The sequence below is a fragment of the Colletes latitarsis genome, chromosome 10 (genome assembly GCF_051014445.1).
Source record: "Colletes latitarsis isolate SP2378_abdomen chromosome 10, iyColLati1, whole genome shotgun sequence".
In the NCBI taxonomy this organism is placed as follows: domain Eukaryota; kingdom Metazoa; phylum Arthropoda; class Insecta; order Hymenoptera; family Colletidae; genus Colletes; species Colletes latitarsis.
In genome coordinates, this window is record NC_135143.1 from 16,797,018 (window position 1) to 16,819,735 (window position 22,718).

The 22,718-nt window shown below is 41.7% G+C and overlaps 1 protein-coding gene across 3 annotated transcripts in view; it reads left to right on the forward strand.

The window, feature by feature from the left end:
* Nucleotides 1-22,718, forward strand: part of LOC143346289 (uncharacterized) — a 73,994-nt gene that overhangs the window by 23,224 nt on the left and 28,052 nt on the right. For all 3 annotated transcript variants that reach the window (XM_076774252.1, XM_076774255.1, XM_076774254.1), the window contains exon 5: nucleotides 13,463-13,506. The gene's annotated coding sequence lies outside the window, so the exon portion shown is untranslated. The remainder of the gene's footprint in view (nucleotides 1-13,462; nucleotides 13,507-22,718) is intronic.

Genomic DNA, 22,718 nt, shown 5'->3' on the forward strand with positions numbered 1-22,718 from the left:
CTACGGAAAAGGGACCACCCAAGATGTCTCTCTTGGAATTTTATCGTTCTGAACGTCGTTGACCTTGAAATTTCGAAAAATATGAGCTTGAGGAAATTCTTTTGTTTGCTAGAGTATTTGTCCCTTAAAAACAAGCAGTCTTTTCTTTTAACGTTTTTTCCTAGCGTTGAAAATAAACGAGATTTTGGGGTGCTTAAGTTGGGTGGGGCATCCTGTTCAAGTCTCACGCTTTGGCAATTAATTGCTCGAACACGAAGCCTCGAACGCAATTTTGTTACTCTTGAGTTTCGTCTTATTTTGATGTGTAGAATCAACTCTTAAAATTTTTGAAGCCTGTATGAATCGATCAATAAATTGAAAGGATTGAAATGGTTGATTGAGTTTTCCTGTATGAGTGGTAACCCGTAGTTGGGTTGAGTCAACTGTGATCTACACGTGCCCTAACCACGCGTAGAATGTACCGCCAAGTAGTTCAGAGAACTAGAGGTGAAAAAACAGTGGAATATAAAGAGGCGAACAATGGAGAACAGAGCACCATCGCGTTCTCGCGGGTTGTTCTAAGACTTTTCTCAGGGTCACAGTTTGACGTGGCTGATTCACAGTGTACCCACTGTTCCGACACTGAAAAGCTGCTTCGAATCAATTATCCAGACCGTGTAGTTAGTCTTGAAGCGTTAATTAGTGCTGATTAGCGTGGATAAAGTAACGAATTACAGGCATGAACGCGGGTCGATGGAACTCGTTGAGAGAGATTGAAAAATCTGACTGAAATTCTCAAATATTAATGTCGGAAATTTCTTCGACGACTTTATTTCACACTGTGTCGCAAGTTGTCGCATTTCTTGGATGGCTCCCTCTCTTATGCGACGTAATTTATCATTGGCCCCGCGAGAGAAACAAATGCGCTGCTCTTATGACCGAAATCAAAGTCCACGTTGATCCCACAGCTTCTAAAAAGATTGGAAACCATACTGTTTCCTTTCGGGTAACCTCGACTTCAATGAAACGTTTCTCCGTGGCAGAAGCTCTCGGTAGAAAGGTCAATCAATCCGCAAGCTCGTCGACATACGCTCCGATTCGATTTCACCGATCGTACGTCACGAGCCGTCGGTTGCAGTTGCTCGACGATTCCCTCTTCTTCTTAGGGTTAAAATGTCAGCGGCTCAAAGGTCACGTCGATCGACCGACATTCACCGGCGGCCATTGTCTCGCGCTGCTAATCAGAATCTCAACGCGACGGAAGCGTGGCTGTGGCCATTGCGATGCAAATTTTCTCCCATCGTTTGTAAAATACACGCTCCTATTGTTCGATAAATTCTAAATAATCACTTATTAGAACCCGTTAATTAAGTCGTATAAATGAATAAATTACTGATCCTAGCCACCTGTATTCTAAATATAATATATACGTAATAGTGAAGAAAGTAGTATTCTAAATTCTTCTTTAAATATTGATCTAATCATTATTTATTCTTATTTGATACTTAAATGTCCAAAGAAAAGATCTTCATTTTCGAAAATGAATTCTTTCATTGGGTATGATAGTGAATGCAATATTACTTTTTATTATTACACGTCTATGTGAAGAGAGATGAGAAAATTTATTTAGACCCATTTTCTTCCCTTTCACTACATTAATGACTTCACTCATATGATATTCAACCCGCAGTTTTTTGCATTCTTCGTTGGAGGTGAAATTATGCTCCGAGGCATATCTACATACGTCTAACTGACAAAGAAACTGTTTCAAATCACGAAAAGAATTAATGATTGCCTCCTTATATAGATTTCTATACTATCGTTTCATATTATTTAACATAATTATAGCTAATATTTACACAAACTAAATAGTGTATATTGTCTGTCAGAGCACAAAGAACAATCAAATAAAATTTCATCTAAATAAGACAAAAATAATAGAAGCTACAGAGAAATCACAAACACACAGATTTTGAATTTCATATTAACGATGACACCTAGGGAAGTAAAACCCTCCACCTTTTCGAGTTCAATCAGCTCCGGAAATAAAATCTTGTTTAGACCTCTCTACAAGAAATCCAACGATCCCCGTTTTATTGCAAGAAGAGTGCCAATGCCACTATCCAATACCGGGAAAGTTCAGCAATAACGATTGCCAGCTTTTCCTTATCGTCCATTAATCGGGTATGGAATCGTTCCACGTTTCGAACAGTCGTCGACGTTGATCGACCACTCTGTATGCACGCGATACAATTTTTCCAGCACGATGCAAATCGCCGTGGATCGTCGTGCCTCGGAGCTCGCCCGCGATTTGGAACACCGGTCGCTGGAATTTCTAGTCTTGGCTCGGGTTGCCGGACGGTCTGCAAGCCGGGGAACGAGTACTGACGTAGACTTTAACCTTGAGCAAATCGACGCGGTTAGAAAGTGTCCACGGAGGAGGCGGTCGGTACGCACGATGACGAACGGGACGCGTGAAAGGACCACTGGAATCCGCAAAATTCTCCGCGTCGTAGAGGTTCTCGTCGCACTTTCCATGCACGATGATGCCACGAAAGTGGGTGTGCATCGCCGCGAATTAGCATGAGCGTGGGGTGCGAAGTGCCAGCGACGTTCTCGTCGAGGAAAGCGGGGAAAAGCTATGTGGAGCAGAGGGCGGAAACTCCAACGGGTGGGGACGGACGCAAAAGGAAATACAGTATCGCGCGAAAGTCGTCGATCATGAAGACACCGACGAGACGTTGCCCTGAATCGGACAACTTATTTTCAAAACGTCTTCGATCCGACCAATAATCGTCGTTTGGACAAGCGTTATTCACCCCATCGATCAGTATGAATTAATTACACCATTCTCTTCGAGCATTTCTTTATCAAACAAATTTTTTCATAAACAATTCCTGAGATACGATCTGACATTTTAAACATCTTACAATTTTTCAATAGGTATAGGATAAGAAAGTATTAAATGATTGAAAATTTTCTATGTACTGTGCACAGATGGAAAGATGATTTTCTCGAAAGTACGTAGGATTTCGGGGGTATGTGTATTCACCAAAAATGATTGTAATTGACCCCCACAACCGAAAATAATTTTTCCAGAATGATTTGAAATTTTTTAATTAACAAATTGATATTCCTAATTTTCGTCTTATTTTGGCCTGTAGAATCTCCTATTAAAATTTTTCCCAGGCGTGGCCGATCACTTTGTATAAAAAAATAAAATAATTGGAGATAGTTTCCAAGAAAATGGACTCGTCCCATTGTCAGTGGTTTATGACTTTTGTATGGAACACGATGGGAGAGCCGGTGAAAGCAGTTTTTTTCCCAGCAGCCTCCGATAAGCCTTTTCATAAGCGATTTCAGGATAGATAAGGGACGGCACGCGAGCAAATAATCCGTTTCGCGGGACCGTGGTCTGATTGGCCGACCGCCACTGCCAATGCCAGCGCTCACGTTAAAGCGGGACCTTGCCTCTATCACAAAAGAAGCCACGGGACTTTCACTTGTTACGAGCGAATTCACGCGACCGTGCATTTTTCCCAGTAATTAAGCCGTACGCGCCTCGGCTCGAATTACTGCCGGTGATTAGCATCGGTTCTCTATCGCGGAGCAGCTCTTTGAAAGGAAGATGACGACGGTATCGACGCTGGGACCTAGATTCGGTTCGCGTGGATGGAAAATAGGCGAGCAGACACGACACTTTTAGTCCGCTCGGTGAACCAAGATTGATCCGTTTCAAACCGTTTTCCCACCTTAATGATACGATCGAAGTAATTATCGCTTGTCGGTTTTTTAACGTCCATTGAGACGTTACACCTAAATGATAGGATTGAAAAAGTCATCTGACGGTTGTGGGTCGGGCTTTAAGCCATTATTCCACTTTAAAAATGGATCCTTAAGACCTTATTCCACTTGAAAGACGAGATTGTGAAAGTTGTAACAGATTCTTCGCGTCGAACCTTTAAGACAATCTTCCGCCTATAATATTGAACCTTTAAGCACCTACTCTACTCGAACGATGCAATCGTAAAAATTGTTGATCGACTGAAAGTATCGTCACCTGTGCGTCACTGGGGGGAATCGAAGTCCCATGCAACGTCCAATTTAGATTCGTAAAGATTTATTTGGACTCGACTTTCCTAGGGTCGGTAATTGAACGCAACTGGCATCGAGAACGAGGGCTCTAATCGACCTCCGATCGAGGGGTTTCACCGGGTAAGGAAGAGAGAAAGAGAAAGAAGGATACGGAGGAACAATCAGGAACGTCGGTTTCCGAGGAAAGTTCGTAACGACGAAACGGAAGTTAGGAGAGCGTGGAGTCTTCGACACAGATTCCTGAACGGCGGACAACGAACGGTACTCCCCTTCGTATTCGTTAACTTCTATTGGCGAATCTAGCGGCGAACAGTCGCGGCATTAATATTTATTTCGATGCCCGTGCGAGTCCGACAGATCGATTTAATTTCCAGCATTGTGTTCCTTTCGATGGAACGATTCCAGCATAGCCTAAACAAGCATCGTACAATTTATTTAACTTTTTTTGCTCTATTCGATACCATTTTTTCTATAAGATCGACACGTTAGTTTCCCATTATAGAAACTAAAGATTTATCAAAAATTTTGTGCAGGATGTAGAGTCAATTTTCTGATTAAAAATTATTGTAGTGCAAAAGTGGGCTGTAACGTAAAATATGGGGCATGTTTATACTTTTTTCATCGTTTTTGCGAGCCAGACCCACCGCCAAAGTGGATCCCACACGTTAAGATACACTTTGTGGAATCGCAAAGCGAACCGGATTTATTAATGAGTAGCAACCTGTTACGTTTCCCCTTTTCTGGCTCATTTACTCTCCTCTGCCGGTGCGCGAACCGATGTCGGTCTCTTTCTTTTTGTTATTACACTGTTTCACACCTCGTTTCGCTCGTGCCGGAATAATGAAACGATATTTTAAAGCGAGGCGAGAAAAAAAATTGCGACGTTCTATAAGTGGCGTTCTATAAATCGCGTGCATACCTTCGCAGGCGAATTTAGTATGCAAATGAAACAAAAATAGATTACACAAGTATTCTACCCTATCTCATTTGGATTCCAATTTACAACTGTTTTTCGTGTTTAGTATGACTCAGCATTAGTTTAAAAAAATCGCGTTAAAAGAATTTTACCATTAAATAGCGCTAATTGAATCTCAAAGAGACTTATGCAGGTCCGCCAATTTTTCACGCGAATATTTTTTATAATCTCTATTCGTCGGATTTGCCTTTAGAATTATGCTTGTATTTTATGGAATGCCTCGTACGAGTGTTGTGGTATCTTGTTCAGTGGACCGTGAGGCGATGAAACTTACGAAAGGCTACAAATAGACCCATTATATAAATTACACAATCCTCGCTTACGTGTACTGCTTTTAAAAATATTACGTACTATTTTTTTTGTTCCGCATGCATTATAGTTTTTTCTTCCTTTGTTCGTTCAAACACAATAATCTCTACAATTTTGTACAATTCATAACCTAGTCTATAAGGTTGTCTGGTTAGTTTTCGAATTGCTATTAAACCCCCTAGCGTTTCCAATAAGAGATAAATAACTGTTTATCGTCGCGAATGAATTGCAATGTGTTAATTATATTGGTTATTTATTATCGAAATAAAATTTTACTCGTCGGATCGTAAGTCCCAAGTAAGCAGGGTGGCGTAACGAATATCTGGGCTTGTGCTCGCTGTAAAGTCCCTGCTATAGCGATCTGAAAAGTGTTCGTTTGCTCCTAGAATGGGCACTAGCGAGCTCTCAGCCGGGAGGAACGTTTTATCGAAACGAATGGAGCGTTTCGCATGGTTTATGTACGTTCCTTTCAGAGTTATGCGTTTCTTCGGCAACCGATGGCAAACGTGCTGGCACGTAGCGGAACTTTGCCCCGTACGTGGTCCCCGACAATCGGAATCCCTGCCCCGAGTCTTTAGACACTGACCCGCGCGCCATCTGACGTGCACGCGCAAGTGTCGCGCTCTACCTGGCGCTCGTTTCGAAATGGCGGCGAAATTAAACGTTTTATAAAAAACAGAAACTAAAAGAATTCTATTAAAACTGTCAGATATCAATATAAAACGCTATCGGTATGTATCAATCATTGTATGTAGTCACACATAAATGTTTTCAATTTCTCTGATAAGAATATCATAGAACGTTTCCAAAATATTAATACGAATAGCAGGTACCTTGCACCTTTACTAAATACAGTAAATGCGTACGTCACAATGAAATAGAGCAGAACCTCGATGCTTGTACGCGAGCCTCGTCCACTGCATTGAATCGCCAAGTGGAGGAAGTCATTAAGCAACAAGTGAAATTGAAAATGGAAGTCTTCCTTCGAAACGAAAGGATACATTGTCCGCACATGATTTCTATGTACTGGGTTAGATGCCTCGATAATTGCTCGAGTTTCGATGATTGCAATAATGCTTAGAACCCTTTCTCTTGATAACTTTTAACAGACGCTTTGAGTCACTTCCAACTCGATGGAATAGAAAAAATTTAAAATAAATTGAAAATTGATCTGTCTGGTAATAAAATTTGTGCAATCACGGAGTTACGATTTTCGTTGTATGAATGAATGCAATTCGAAACGATCACCCAGTAGACCGCGACCGTATGCATGCATACAAAAGATCGCGCAAAATGGCGCGCGTGTGAGGGGTACCGTGGATCTGTGTAGGTGACTTTACGGTATATTGGTTCGCTCGAACGTCACACGTAGGAATGAGAATGGGTGAATGTGCCTCGACTACGATCGGAATATAAATCCGACAAGTTGTTGCGCGCGATTCTTGCCAGTCGTGGAATTTGTCTTGTTCAATCCAGCGGGTGAATCGACAGTGGGAAACAATGGCGCGCGACAGAGTGCGGAAACGTCACGATACATAGAGGAAACGTTGGATTCGCGATCCGACGGCGCGTGTACACGAACGAACGAGAAACGACAGAGGCATTGACCTCTTTGGCGACTCGCGCGAGTGACACTGCACGCGTGCGAATACGCAGCTCGCGCGAGCGCATTCCTCGAATCCTCCGCAACTCTAGGTCAGTGATTTCCAAACTCCATCGAAACGGCTTAAAGTTTCATCGTTCCGACGCTGCAACGACTAGGAACTATACTTCCGCTATAAATAAATTATTCGTAGAAACATTATTTCGTCGTTCTCAATTTTCGTCTTATTTCTATCGGTAAAATAATCCCTCAAAATTTTCCTGTACACCCTATATAAAACTTATCCCCGCGTCGTCATTTTATTATTCACATAGATCTACGCGGATTTGTTCAACCGTTACAAGAAGTAGTAACTGATATAAGTGTAGAAGGTTCGGTTACATAATTATTCATGTTATGTTCACAGATCCTCTAATTATTATTCGATATTCATTAAACATGACTTCCTTGCTTTTTGCTTCAATTTTCCAAGGAGCGCGCATTCAATGCGTTTAGCGTTCTTTTTTTTTGTTTGGTAACTACACGAAATTGAATTCAATAAATAATAGCGTAACTGGTCCTTTTTACCAGTGATGCAGAACCTATGTTTAATTAATATTGGCGAGTAGCCACTTTTAAATTTGAAGAGTATTTACTGAAAGTCAAAATCTACAGTTCACGCAGCGATGGCGGAATTACCGCCATTGAGGACGAGTGCAGTCTTTGCTCGGTAAATTTCACGCGTGGAACTTGGAGCTGGTACCTCAGCCGCAAATATACTTTGCGTAATCATCGATAATTGCAAAGATAACGTGTTCTCGAAGCGAGGGAAGCCGAAGTTGTGAATTCTAGGGCACACGCTAATGATAGATGTAACGTTCTCGCGATCCGTTCGAAAATCGTGAAAGGAACTCCTCGATGATAAAAAACAATCGTCAGTGGCCATTATAGTGGTGGACAAAATGTAAACAAAAGATTGGATTTAAGAAGGAGGATTTGAAAGTTCCAAATACGGAAGAAATTATGTCGTTGGAGACGCGATGGTTCCCTTTAGAGTGAAAATTCTGGAGGCACAATCCGTTAGACGGAGTAAAATGTTTGGTAAAAGGCATTTCTTTTGATTGTTGAGTAATTTATTTTACATAGATTGCTTTAGCAAACGCTCTCTGGCAGTTTCAGCATCACGAGTGATCGGGCCTTTGTGCAATGCACGGCTGAGTCGCCTTGAAAGTTCGAGCGGGAAAGGTTACGCGGACGTTTCATGCGCGGAAAGAATCGGGACGCCGTTAGTGTTGGTCAGGGATAACCTTTCGAATTCGCTGCTCGTTTCTTTCACCGTCGCTCTGAGACCGTTCACTATAAATTACGATTTATAATAACCATCGTCCAATTTTTCCTGAGTCGAAGTTTGGGATCTCGTGATTCGAAACAGTCTCTAGAAGTCATTGAGTACCAGGGTTAGGACCAATCGTATATTTTATAGGCATTTGTTTCCTATTAATTAACTTTAGATATTTCGATATTGGAGTATTCGAGTATTCGAATATTTGAATATTTAAATCTACGAATATAACACGTTCATTAAGAAGCGATGTGTCTGCGTAAAAATAGAGTAAACCAGTGGAATAACGTGAAAATTTAGCGAGACCGTGTCCAGCCACAGCGGCTTGGCCCGTTCGAGTCGGCCATTTTTTTAAATCCCGGCGATGTATCACTTCCAGTCACGTCGGTCCGCGGACAAAATTTGCTCCAATCGTAAATCAAACGTAATACTCGTAAACTAACGACATTAATATTCGCAAATAGATGTAAATTGTCGGCATTAATATTCCTGGATATCCGTGAATTGACGGTCGGTACAACTTGTCACAAAACTCGAAACGTAAACGTGTGTCGAACGAAAATTCGAACGAAAAAATTCTGATTGTGAATCCAACGCTGCACTCTCAAACTACAAATTTATTCCAAATAATTAACATTAACATCTCTTAAATAATGTACGAAAACGTCCTCAAATGAACGACAGAACAAAAGTCAAACGTTAAGTCATGAATCGTCCCATAAATATCCAAAAAAATTTGATTCTATCGACTCGATTAGGTTAGCTTATGACCACTGTCCTAGACTTTCTCCCGTTCAGAGTCACCTTCCCACGTTCCTCGGTCGGCGATATCTTGATAAATCTGACTAATGTTCGCGCGGATGTAACCGGAAGAGATTCTTCGCGTCAGGTTTTTACTCTCTCCCCGTCGTCTAGCGTTCTCGAACGAAAGTTTCTATAAACCGAGTATCGATCGACCCGGACGATCCTCCGTCGACCATCCGGAAAGACAAAAGAGCCGGGTGTCCGAAGTTCCGGCGCTAATTACCGCCGTGGCGCGATCCCTAGGAGCTGGGCGCAAAATCAAGAGCGTGGAGGGGGTGGATGCGCTATTTCGCGGATATTGGAATTAGTTGGCCGCTCGCGCAACGTAGAATCGAGAACGACCTCATTAGGGGGCCGTTTCTTCTAGCAGGTAATTAAACGCGCGAAGGAAAGGAAAAACCTCTGGTCTGGGTGCATCGGTCGCGAAGTAGGGCTTCGCATTAATTGTATCGCGCCTCGTTAGGTCGTCCCAGAACGGGTCGAGGTGTTTCAGGGCAGGTAACAACGACTATAATCCGCCGGAGGGAGCGGTGGGGACAGAAAAAAAAGGAGGAAACCGGGTCCGGAGACCTTGTGCTCATTGCCGCGGACGCGATGGATCGACTCCGGAACACAAGCATCACGTGCCGCCGCGGACCCGCCAAGAGAGAGTTTCGATGATCCTAGAAACGCAGACGCGCGTCGCTCGGGCCTAGTTTTTCGAACGAAACCGGGCTTTCGTTGCTCCCGTCTCGCCTGAAGAGGAATCTGGTAAAGTGGATCGAGCCTCGAACTAGGAATCGCTTTATATAGACGGACGAGAGTGTCCAGCGCGAAGGAGCGCGTCGACGATTATTGTTTCGCGGAAGTTTTCGATTCTTCCGTGAAAAATGAATCGAAAATGTGGGACAAGGTTTTCTCGTAGGAAGCTTCGTTTGAGAGAAAAAGTAGTATGAAGATTGCGGAGCGCGTGACGTTTTGGGGCACGCGCCCCGCCAAGATTCGAAGCTGATATTCTCGAAGAAGAAGTCTCGTAGAAGATAATCTTATTCTACGGTTTCGATTTGATTTTACACGGAGAATACGGAACGCTGTGTAAAAACGACAACCTTCGAGGTGTCGGATTTGGTTGCGCGACTTTGGTCGACTGACATAGTTTCCTCTCGATCGCTGATTCATCGTTAACCTTCTAATAAACTTGTGCTGTGAACATGGTATCGGTGTTTTATATTGTAAATTTTAACGAATTTGAATAATCTTTAATGCATCTCGGATGCATCTGCTGAGCGTTTGAGTTTTCGTAGTCCCGAATGTTTTCTTCCGACAACAATAGTAGATCAGCGAGAAGAGTTTGCCAGAAGGTAGATACGTACGAGCTACAGAAAGCGGTCCGGAGATGCTTCCAGAAACGGGTGACATAGTAACAGGATCCAGTTTTTTCGCAACTCTCGTGAAACCTGGTCGTTCATCGCAGGTCGCGGAACCGGCACTGCGAATCGCAAGCTTCTTTCAGAATCGCAACCGTTTCCGGGATGGCCGTATACGCGGACAGACGAGTTCCGGCTACGCGACTAGAGTCCACGAGACGTTCTCTACGAAAGGCTTCTCAAACTTTTCCCTATTCAAATATTCAAACGCTTCGCCATTCGAATACTCGGGTACTTGAATCTACAATTACTCGTATAGTCGAGTGTTTCTATACGTTATCATTCGAATATCCACTTGCGGATTAAAATACTCGTACATACATATTGTAAATAAACAGTTCTATATGTCTCTATACTAATGAAATTATAATCTTAACAGAATCTTTGTCTGTCTGTCTGTTTGTACATACGGATTAATTCAAAATCTATCGAACCGATTCCGACGAAACCACTACTATTCTTTTTCGTATGTATCATTGAACAATATAGGCTATTTGGATAAATCATTATCGATCTATCGTATCGTCTTCCACCAATTAGAAATCTCCCGTGTTAGCGCGAAGATGGATTTCAAGATGGCTGTTGCGACTCCTGCGCACTGCCAGCATTTCTGATCAACGATAAACTTCACGGTGAAATTTCGAGTCGCTCGAACAACAGAGAAATTGCTTTGCCAACCTTCCCAACGATATTCAGCTATTTTTACCAACGATTAAACGAGCTCCAGGCCAACCCGCTGGTTCCAATTACTCCGGTTGCCGCGGCAAAATTATAAACGGGGTTTTAAAACATTCAAGCGCACTCTTAATCATCGTTTAATCGCGTACTCGCGCCACTCATGAATTATTGAACGCGGAATTTAGAAATTTATGTACCACCAGCCGTACAGCGGTTCCGAGTTTCGGATTTGTTTTTTATTTAATCGAGTACGCGGATTCGCGAGACGCTTTCTTTGACGGCGTCGTTTCCCAAAATCTCTTTAACCACGGTTGGACGACTCACCTGGCCCGTTCCATAATTTCTTTTTCCAGCAAGATCGAAAATAGAGTGCACTCCAAACATGCAAACTTTCACAAACATAAAACTTCATCGTTAAAATATTTATTGAGAATTAATTTTAGACAAAAATATATCCCAGAAAACTTACGTTAATTACAGAAATGGCTGAGAATTCTTGGCCACAATCGTTAATGACAGATAGTCCGTTTACCTGTCAGGTTCGAAAGAAAGTCTGAGAGGAGACGAGCCGATGGAAAGTATAAAAATTCCTGTCATTATTTATGGACACTTCCGCGAGCGGGGTGCTCAATCGCCCCGATCCACGGAGCGATCGATAACTCGGAAACGCAACGGAGATGCATGGATCGCGGGGCAATAATACGTGGAAAGTGCACTCGTTTCGTTCGAGTTCACTCAAAACCCAGCTCTTATGACGTTTCGTCGCACAATGCTAGCGTGATCTATCGCGGTTATCGTCCGTTTCCTGTCCAACTATTCGCGGAAAACTTCGACGCCGTTCCGTATCGCGTCACGTCGAAATTTTCGTAACCTGGAAGGCCTGGACTCGTAATCGTTCGCGAACACATTGTTGAGCAAGTAGTCGCGAAACTTCGTTATAATTACGGAACGATATCACTTTAGTATTCTCGAGTTCCAATTTCAAGGGTCTCAGAATAATTCGATTCAGAAAAATTGCGTTTATTAAATTTCTCCTACTTTTCTGAAAGTATGTCGCAGCAGGAATAAGATCCAGGATCCTGGAGAAACAAATAACGACGGAAATAGTTTCTTCGTCATCGGTGGTAGGCGAGCAAGAGCCCACTTGCGAGATACAAGAAGAAGAATAGCCGTAGCAGCTAGATAAATGACGACGTATCTTGTGCTTCGGTTCTGAGCACCGTTGCTGGTATCGAATAGCTGGCGGTCGTTGTTTACGCGAGATAAACGAAAATAGAAGAAGCATTGTGCGATTATCGAGCGCAGCAATAATTAATTCCGCGCAATCGGTCGCGATTTTCGCCCCTGGACTCTGCGTCGGTCGACGACAGCGCCACCGCGCTCGAAACTTATAATGGCGGCTGTCGAACTTTCAGCTGATTCGATCGAGTACGATATTAAACAGTTTATTAAAATTTCGTTGTTGAAACACAATGCATTCTTTATCGAGGTTACCTTGTATGCTTTCTAGAGAAAAAGGATGTAGAAATTTTCCAATTACGATAAAAGAGTTATCGAGATAGTCATCGTGTGTAATGCATATATGTATGCTGCGCGTTGAAGACTAAATTTATTAATATTACGAAGGTCTCGATGTTTCTTTTGGTAATACGTGTCTAACAAACTCGTGAAACTTTTGGAAAGAGAAAAATTTTCATCGCGTGAAGGAATATTAGCATTGAAGAACAAAGTTGAACGAATGCTTTTATTTTGGAGGACACACCCCGGACTACGGAGCTCCGATATTTTTATTACAGTTAGGGAACTGGACGGAGGAGCACGGAGAGATAGCTAGAGTTCCACTTAAGAGTTCCAGGTTTAAAGAACACTCGAGGCATCCGGGATGCACACGGTCTGAGAAACGTTTCTTTTTGCGATTGGACCCAGACACGCGGCTGTTTCGAAGCCATGGGAAAGGGGATAAAAATCTATTGTGCGCATCGAGCGTCTCATTGTACCGTCGTGTCTGCGCTTTGTTTCGCGGCTGTGCTCTTCTCATCTTTATTTTTCACCAATGGGACGTGCTTGGGGGCCAGAACAGCTTTTTCTGCGGTTAGGCACGGTTGCCAGCGTGTTGCAAACACTTTTTATTGCTTCGATTCTCCATCGAATGAATCATTAATTTATAATACAACGAATAATAAAATAACAGTAAATTTGTATCGCATTGTTTTACACTAAAGCGTTCAATATGCTTATTATTATTCAAGGCAATTTTTTTCTTTCGCTAAATATTTTTTTTTTCTGTTTAGAGCTTGCTGACCTCCAGGAGGGCAACACTAATCTATTACAACTTGTGAGTAAATTTAATTAATACAATAATTTGACGAAACAATGTTTTTGGAGACATGTCTTCAAATATCCATAGTCTGTGAAGGCCATCAGCGACCAAGTTTCCAAGATCCACGGGTGGAAATAAATATGTCGATGTGGCACGCGTTTCACAATTTTTACGACTCTCTACACGAAAGTTTCTTTATTCACAACGGTTCGTATTCCTCGAGGTGATGCTTCAAAAGCTCGTCAGTGAAAGAATCGCTTTCCAAATTTCCGAATAGGCGAACGAGCTCTCGTGCGTTTAGGAGGATCCAGCGAGCAGGGATGGGCGAAATCTAGATCATAGATTTCCAAATTATGGGTCGTTTTAAATATTAATGTCGACTTTCCTAAATAAGAATTTCATTTAAAAGTAGTAAATCTCCCCTCTATCTTCTAAAATATGTATTAGGAGGAAGTGTGTCGCGAAAAATTACCATTTTCGAAAGCGGGTCTCGAAAGTTCGTGTTTTGAGAGTCAAAATTTGTAATATCTGTGAAATTTCTGAAATTCTACTTTATTCGGTTAACTATTATTCCAATAAAATTTTGTTCGACACTGTCAGTGAAATCTATAGACGTTGTTGTCACTGACGATGAGTAATTCAATCTTTCTTGAGAACGAACATCGACGAGGACTTTGTACGTGTCGATAAGACGACGCTCGATTTAGAAATAGAGACATCCGAATGAAATCGAATCGAAGCACACAGTCGTTAGAGCGAGATATTGTTTACTACGTTTACTTTATAATTTTTCAGTAGGGAAACGAGAATTTATTAAATTAAATAAGTGGAATGTTTAAGATGACAAAAGAAAATATTTTTCCACGGTTGTGAAACTTCGATAAATGTATTACTATGAAAAGAAATGTTTGAGTTATCTCATTTTACTCCATTAAAGACTTTCGTTTGCACCCCTCGTAAATTCTAAGATACCCCCTTCCTTTTAGGGGTCGTGCTCCCCATTTTGGATAATACTGGTTCAGACTTTATGAGGTCGTCAGAATTCCCCAATGACTAAACTTTCCCCTACCTAATGTGCCTCCAACAATAAGACACATTGAAAAGATTTCAAGCCCTCCCGACTCTTTCTTAACTGAACGAACTGATAAGCAGTTATGTCTCTAGGGTCAGGAGAGGTTGAAGGTCTCTACCAATGTTTCATCTTCATAAAACTTAAGATGCATCTCAAATATACACACTCCCAAAAAATATAAAGAGAAGAAAAAAGTCAATATTCTTGTCCTCGTAAAGTAGAGACTCCCATTAAAAATTATTAACGAGTGACCGTTTCATCATAAAATTAGCCACCAAAAATATAGATAATAGGCATAGAACGTCAAGATAACGCAGGTTTGTAGAGAGTTAAGAAAAGTCAGCAGATATCTGACGCAGAACTACTGAAAAAAATCAAATTCCTCGCGTTCCTTGTCCAGGGTTAATTGCCCCCGATCAATAATTCATTACTCGTTGCTCGTTGGGAAGATGAGTATCGTTTCCCTTTTTATCTTCGCCGGAGATCTGCTTTCGTTTCTCGTTCCGATGTTTCTTCCTCTCAAGTTTTTGTCCAGGGCGGAAAAGCGTTAATTCCTTCGGTTTCTGGCGTTGATTGCCTCGTAACTGTGGCCAAGGCGTGGAACGGGACTAGACACGTAAGATCGTAGGGTTACGAGGGAAAGTTGCTAGCATCACCTACGTGTGCCGGCTTCGCGCATTCTAGCTCTCAAAGTGAAAGACGCCTGGCGTTAAAAATGCCACGCCAACGAACAAACGGCGCGTGAATTGGGCGTTCGTTGCCTCTTCGCGTTCTTTCTCCCCTTAGTGATGGGCTCGAGTTACGTGAAACGACTTAAATTATACAGAATGTTTCAAACGCTAAGAAAACCAAACGAAACAAACTCTTCGTACTAGGACGAATCGAAAAGTCCTTTATCACTTTGCGATCGGAGGCTTAGTTCTCGAGATACAAGCAGTTAAAGTTTACACATGCGATTCTAGGAACACGTCGTTTGTATTCCAGTTAGTTGGTCCCGCGGCGCATGCGCACGAACATGCAAAAGCGATGCGTAAGAACTTGTAGCTGCTTATATCTCGGAAACGGAGCCTTGGATCGAAAAATGGTACAAGACTTTTCGACTTAATTTTGTGCAAGAAATATACAGGGTGGTCGGCCACCCCTGGGAAAAATTTTAATAGAGGACTCTAGAGGCCAACATAAGACGAAAATCAAGAATACCAATTTGTTGATGGAGGCTTCGTTAAAAAGTTATTAACAATTAAATTCAAAAATTTCAAATCGTTCTGGAAAAATTATTTTCGATTGTGGGGGTCAATTATAATCATTTTTGGTGAATAGACATACCCCCGAAATCCTACCTACTTTCGAGAAAAAAATTCAATACGGTCGGAACTTTAAACGTTAATAACTGTTTAACAAAGCCTTCATCAACAAATTGGTATTCTTGATTTTCGTCTTATTTTGGCCTCTAAAATCTCCCATTAAAATTTTTCCCAGGTGTGGCCGAACACCCTGTATATGTTCCTGTTTGTTTCATCGTTTTGAAATATTGTGTATAATCTCGTAGTTTTATCAGTCAGTCGAAATATAGAAATAACATACTAAAAAAGACATAAAAACTGTTTTTATGCATAGTTACTTGTTCGTTAACATTTTGTCGTATCGATTCGCTCATAAAATAGCGAAATAGCTTGAAAATTTTCTCGTCGAGGATCCGAACGTCCCATCGCCGCGCCGAAATCTAAAACGGAATTCGCAAAGTCGTCGGGGTTCGAGAGGACAATATTTATGGTCGTCGTCCACGGATTATCTTTCGCCGTTGTTTCCGTGTTTCAAGTTTCGTTCGAGCAACAGGAAAATCTGCCATGCAAACGGCACCGGAGAAATGTACTCTCGGCTTTAAGTTTATTTGAACGGGGGAGAACGAGTTCCACGGCGGGGCGCAGTTTCCATTCTTAAAGAAGTTCCCAAGTTATCGCATTAATTCCCGAGGGAAGTTGAAGAAACGCCCGGCGTACCCTGCGCCGGGATGGGTAACAAGAAAAATTCGTAATAAGAACCGGGGAATTTCAGGACCATCGCGCGTTCCACGAGAATACGACTTTATCTGTAGTTTTAATGCATAGCTCCGCGTATTTCACTCGATATCGCTTCGCCTTAGGTGTCTTTGATTGATTTAAAAACTCTATCTGTCGGTCTCGAAGTCCTACGGGCTACGGATGCGAGTCTGTTATTTCCTTTTCAGCTGAAGCTGGAAGAAAGTCGGTCAACTTATCGTAAAAGAAATTCAAGCGACGCTGGCTACATTTTCCACCCCCTCATACACACAATTTAATTTCTTTTGTCAGTGTTGATTTAATGTTTAACCAAGGGTGGGGGTTGTTCGTTTTCAAATTAGCTAAATCAAAATTGACAGCTGCCATTAAATGTGCTCTGCAGTTATTTTTGATTTTATATAGCTAGTTTAAAAATGGGAAATTGTTATCTTGACCGAATATTAAATCTGGAATTTCCATAGCAGCAGAAACTGTATGCGGAGCATACGCCGGGAACGCCAAAGGAATCGAGAGAGAAATTCTTGCGTTTCCTGCTATGCAAATGAATTCATCGAATCGCGCGAAATGTCAGTCAATTACACGTCGAAGGTCGCAGCGTTCGACGAGACCGTGCCACGAATGGAGGTTATGTTTTCCGATCTGTTTCTTCACTGGATATAAACAGGAAAAATTTTACGCAAAAGATAGACGACGGATAAAACCATTCTATATCAATTTATGCTCAATGTTTATTTCTACAAAACAGTTGTCGACACAAACTAGAGAAATTTTTCGTTAACGGTTCTAATTTGCAAACAAAATATAACCAACCCTTAACTCACAAATGAATCTGAAATTTTTTTTAATATTTGCCTGACTTTGACAGGCAGCGCCTCTATGTCGATGGCGCAAGTTCCACGAAACGACGCGGATAGGTTATAATTAATAGCAACCCGGGGAGGGAAATTTTTTGCAACCCAAGAGGCAAAACTTGTAGCTACTCGAGGAACGTTTCTGCACCATGGAGATGGATGGACCAGCATTTCGAAGATATTTCTCACGATGGGCGTTCCTCCCGGTATTACAAACGAGAGAAACGGTATATGAAACGCATTCTGTAAGGCTGGAACCAGCCGGAACAGCTACGGTCGATTTGTACTGGTTCCTGCGTCAGTACGCCGGCCGATCGGGCGAGAGTGTGTTCGTGTTATGCCTTTACCGGTCCTAAACGAGGTCGACCAGCTCCGACCATAACCACACCTCCTTTTACTAGAGCCAAGAGACTCCCGCGGACGTGTATTTTATCCCGCCGATGCCGGCGAGATTCGACCGTGGATACGAGCCCTACAAAAGCGTCTCGAGCGCCAGAATTTCACAGCTGCGCGTCGAACGGAAAGCAAACGACGCACCGATGGCGCGGAATCCTAAAAAGCATGATTTTTAAAGAGAATCGTTAAACCAAACGCTCCGTACTTTTCCATTTTATCGGCTCCCTCGGCAAGTTCGCTTGGAATTTTTATGAGATGATGTAATATTGATCGTAAATTATCAGTGGCGAACACAGGAGGAATGGGGGCTTAGGCTTCAGACTCCATCATTGATCGAAAGATTTATTATCTAAATGTTAATCCCTTCTGTATCCATCGAACACTTTAATTTATAGGGGGTGAAAATCTCGAATTTTAATATCTCTATTTCTAATTAGAATTTATAGAGTAATTCTTGGATTCTTGAAATCTCAGAATGTTTTCACAAACTTAGTCCCCCTCTAGTTTCAACGTTGATTATCACGTGTCTCTCGTGGAGCGTGCGCGCCATTTTAATTGGACAGCCGACGAAGACGAAAATTGACAGGGAAGCAATGGCTCCGAACGACTTTCAATCTATCGTTACGAGATGAGATTATCGCGTAGAAAGTGTTCAACTTTGACCCGTCGTCGATCGTCTGACGTTCTCTTCCGAGACTAAAACTCTTGCATTAGATCCTTATTCAGAGACGCATTTTCGTCAAGTAAATTCGTTGGAAGTTCGTTGATCCGAATTGACGTAAGCGAATGTTATCACAAACGCATAATCTCACGAGTTCCTTTTTCTGTGCGCCACGGGAGCGTGCACGTTAGAGCTCTTGACATAACCGGTTTTTTTGGATGTGTATAGCTCGACAACTTAGGTAACCGAGGGAGTGGTCTGGGTTAGGGGAATGAATACATTTAGGTGTCTCCGACCGAAAATTAATAGTCGGATCCTCAACTTCCAAAGTTAACCCTCGAATCTCCCATCTGGATAAAAATTTCGAATTTAAAATAAAGGGGAGACAATTTTTCAAACTATAATCATCGAATGTACGACAGAAATAAGTTTATTTTATTCGTCCTCTATTATCTGAATAAAATTTTACACATCCCTGTCCCAAGATGGCTTCTTCTGTATACAAATGATAACAGAATAGACAGTACTTAAAGTGCTTGTTTAAATTTGAAAAGGTGAAAGTATACTTAGAATTTTACCATCAGCACGTGTGATGAATCGTTCTCCGCCGGGATATTTTCTAACTTACCAACCTGTACCTAAAATGCTTACACAGAATTACTATCGCCTTTCATTTTATTATATTTACATCTACGGAAGCTTATCCCAGCTTTCAGCCTCGCCTTAGCATAATAAACTATTTTGCATAGGCTAGCAGCCAGTCGCAGCGTCCAAGACAATCGGCTCTATTATGAAGCTTCATCCGTTACCATTGTACTAGTATCGGCAACCATAACCGCGTCGTCGTCTATAACCAAGTATCGAGAGCTCGGGAACACATCCTGCTAATTGAACGAACATAGCAAACAATCGATAAAGGTTTTCCCGACGTCGACGTGTGCCGCGGTATAAGCAGATCTGAGGATCCATCGGGGACCGTAGATCCTTTTGTGTCGAGCGTTCGATTGTCGTTGGCTTCTTCCGCGAACGGCCATTGTTGTCTGAAGGGATTTGTTGGGTACAATACGCGGTCTCGTGCGAAGGCTGACAAGGCGGCGGGGGCGGGACAAGCGAATCGTCTTGCTCGGTCGTTCGAGCGTCGACAGGAATCGAATCGCGCGATGGTAGATCGAAATCACGAAGAACCGACGAGATTGGGGGGTTTACGCGCTCGTCGCCTCGTGAAAGGACCGCTTTATCGCGAGGGTGGTTCAAATATAAGGGTGGTTCGCCAGAAACGAGCCACCTTTGACGCACCTATTTAAACCCGCCGCTTTCTTTTCGCTATTTCAGGTGTAATTGGTATAAATAAGATATTACTGGCTGATTTTATTTTGTAAATACAGATTTAATATCATTGTATTATTAATTTCTTTCGTAGAAGCAAATAAATATATAAAGTGGTTTCTGCGTCTTTGGTTGATTCAGACTCTACGCTCGATTGCCCCGCGATTCGATCACGGAGAATAGTTACATAATTTCGCGGTGTGGTTGTGACCGTTCCACTGGCTCTGCCTCGTAATCGCACGACAATAAAAATCGCACCAGTTGCTCAAGTTTCTCCGGCGGAACCACCCACCGTTAAGCTTCGAGAACTTGGAGACAATGGTTCCAGCCGCGTTAACCCTTATTCGGATTATGGCAGACGCTATCGTCCCGTTTTACAATAATAATCACTAAATATACGACGGAAATCAATTAAAAATAAATAACCTTCAAATTGATCGAAATAATAATATTGTGCGAATGTAAATTTGTAGATTAACCAAATTAAATTTCTTCAAAACTTCTGCCAATCGCTGCTTAAAGCCATACAAAAATCAATTTATTAAATCTACAAATTTCAAGCTGTTCTCCAACAAGCAATCTCTCAAACGACTTCAAAAAATTCCCAACCTCGAATCTTTCAATACAAATAAATTTCATCCTATCCAATCTCCACTTTCAATCTGTGTAACATTTTGTAAAAAAAGATCAAACGAAGGAAACAAAATGGAGGCACCATCAAAGTGGCCATTCGGTCGATCGGTATTTCGTTGCTGCAGGATACGATAAACGATGCACTAGGCGATACGTGACTGAAATTAGCAGGGAGTAAAAACAGTAAACGCTTTAACAACGGTTTCTAACGCGTGGATTACTGTTAGGCAGTGACCGTCGGAACAGTGGGATTCAATGATACCGGCAATTACGCGGAAACAACTTCCCGTCACGGCGAATCAACAAGGAATATCCCAACTGTCTTCGAGAACGAAACGATCCCAGCTTTTTACGCGAATTTCACGAGAGCCTAGGAATCCAAATTGCACGAATCATCGGTGGCTCGACTCGTTTGTCACGAGCGGACGCAAACCGCTTCGGAAGAGAAATAAATGAAATTATTACGGAGTGCGGATGTTCCCCTTCGATGTAGAAAATGCAATATTCGTGATAAACGCGTGCAATTTTTCGCGCGGTTTTTACAAGCCGTAAAGTAAAGGTACGTCGATACGCGGTGTGTATCCTGTTTCAGATATCGATAAATATTTTACGGTAACCGGGGGCGAATAATTTATGTCGTTGACCGAAAGTCACGCTCGGCGAAAAATACGACGGCCATAGAGCTTTCGGTGCGGCGCGTTCGAACGTAATTTGATTTTAACGAGGAGTTACACTGACCGTTTTAAGCAACATTAGCGTGGCGCGGTAAAAATCCTTTGTTTCTCTTGATTATTTAAAACCCTCCCACCATCGAGTCGCGCTCAGTTTCAACCTAATACCCGCGACGAATAATTATCCTCGAACTCGTAATTCCTTCTTTGTACGAAAAAGCCGACCCAGAAAGTATCGTTTCTCGAATTGCAACAAACATTTTTGCTTTACGACACTCTTACTTTCTCATTACGCTGGTTTTTCCGATGTTTACGAATTTACGGCAGAAGAGACTTCAGTGGGGAACGTTCGTCTTCGGGATTTCATAGTTTGAAATTTCAAAAGCGTACCTAAATTATAAAGTAAGGAACTTTTAAACTGAGGAACGATGGAAGATAGTATATATAGTAATTGTGTTTCATCGTTTCTCCGCTGGTGGCGTTAATGACAGGTAGAGCAACCATTTTCTGACCCAACTTACGATTTAATATTCGTTAATGTTAATCTGGTAAAAATAAAATACTTGTGATAAAAGTAAACGTACGATAAAATAGTAGTCGTAATTGTGGAGATACGATTAAGTCTTTGAACCTCGAAGATAGTCCAATGAGATTTTTTAAATTATATTAAATGGGTAGGAAAAAATGTATTATTTAAAGTGTTTCTTGCAGTCGATTAATTGTTTTAAATGTCTGTTAGGGCATTAATGGAATGCTATATAGGACGAAAGAAATGTGTTATTGAGATGAACTTAAAAAAAAAATTATGTGAATACTATTGATAGCGTTTTATAACTACGAATTACGATTTCTATAATATATTTTCATTCGTATTAAATGTTCTTCAAATAAAACGATCGGTAACCGTGCCAGCATACTAAACGCGTCACCTTGAAGCGTCACGGAGGAATTTAGCTGGTCGTAAACCGCAACACGGTCTTTCTGAGCGTGCTTCCCTCGGTGTCTCGCAGTTGGTTGTCTGAGATGCACATTGTGCATCTGCAGCTGCATTCGACGACAATGCAGTCGTCTTCGTGGTTTTCGACACCTGACAAAAGCTGGTAATATCACGTTTATATCGAGGTTAATTGAACGCTAAAGTATTAACACTGTAAAGATTTTGTTTAATTTATAAATAAGAAACTTTTGCTGGTCTCTAAAAAATGCAACCTCGATTCGTTGACTTTAAATACTGTAACACAGTTGCATCATAATTAACAAAGTTTAACGATATAAAATTGGGTCATCGAGTATTTAAACATTGGAATTACGTTAATTTAATATTTGAATCATCCAATGTGTTCGAGTACCAAAAAATTCAACCAGTAGACCCAGCCCTGGTATAAACGTGTCGCCGGAAAAAGCAATAACGTAATTAAGCTCGTTCGAGTTTCCTACTTGAAAAATGGAGTCGACGTTTCTCACGCTTCGCGTAATTGTTTTCTCGATTACACACCGTTGATATTTTCATTCGTCGTTCTGTCGTCCATTGATCGTGTAATCCAGTCAACGATCTTTTTCATAAATATTTTCGGGATT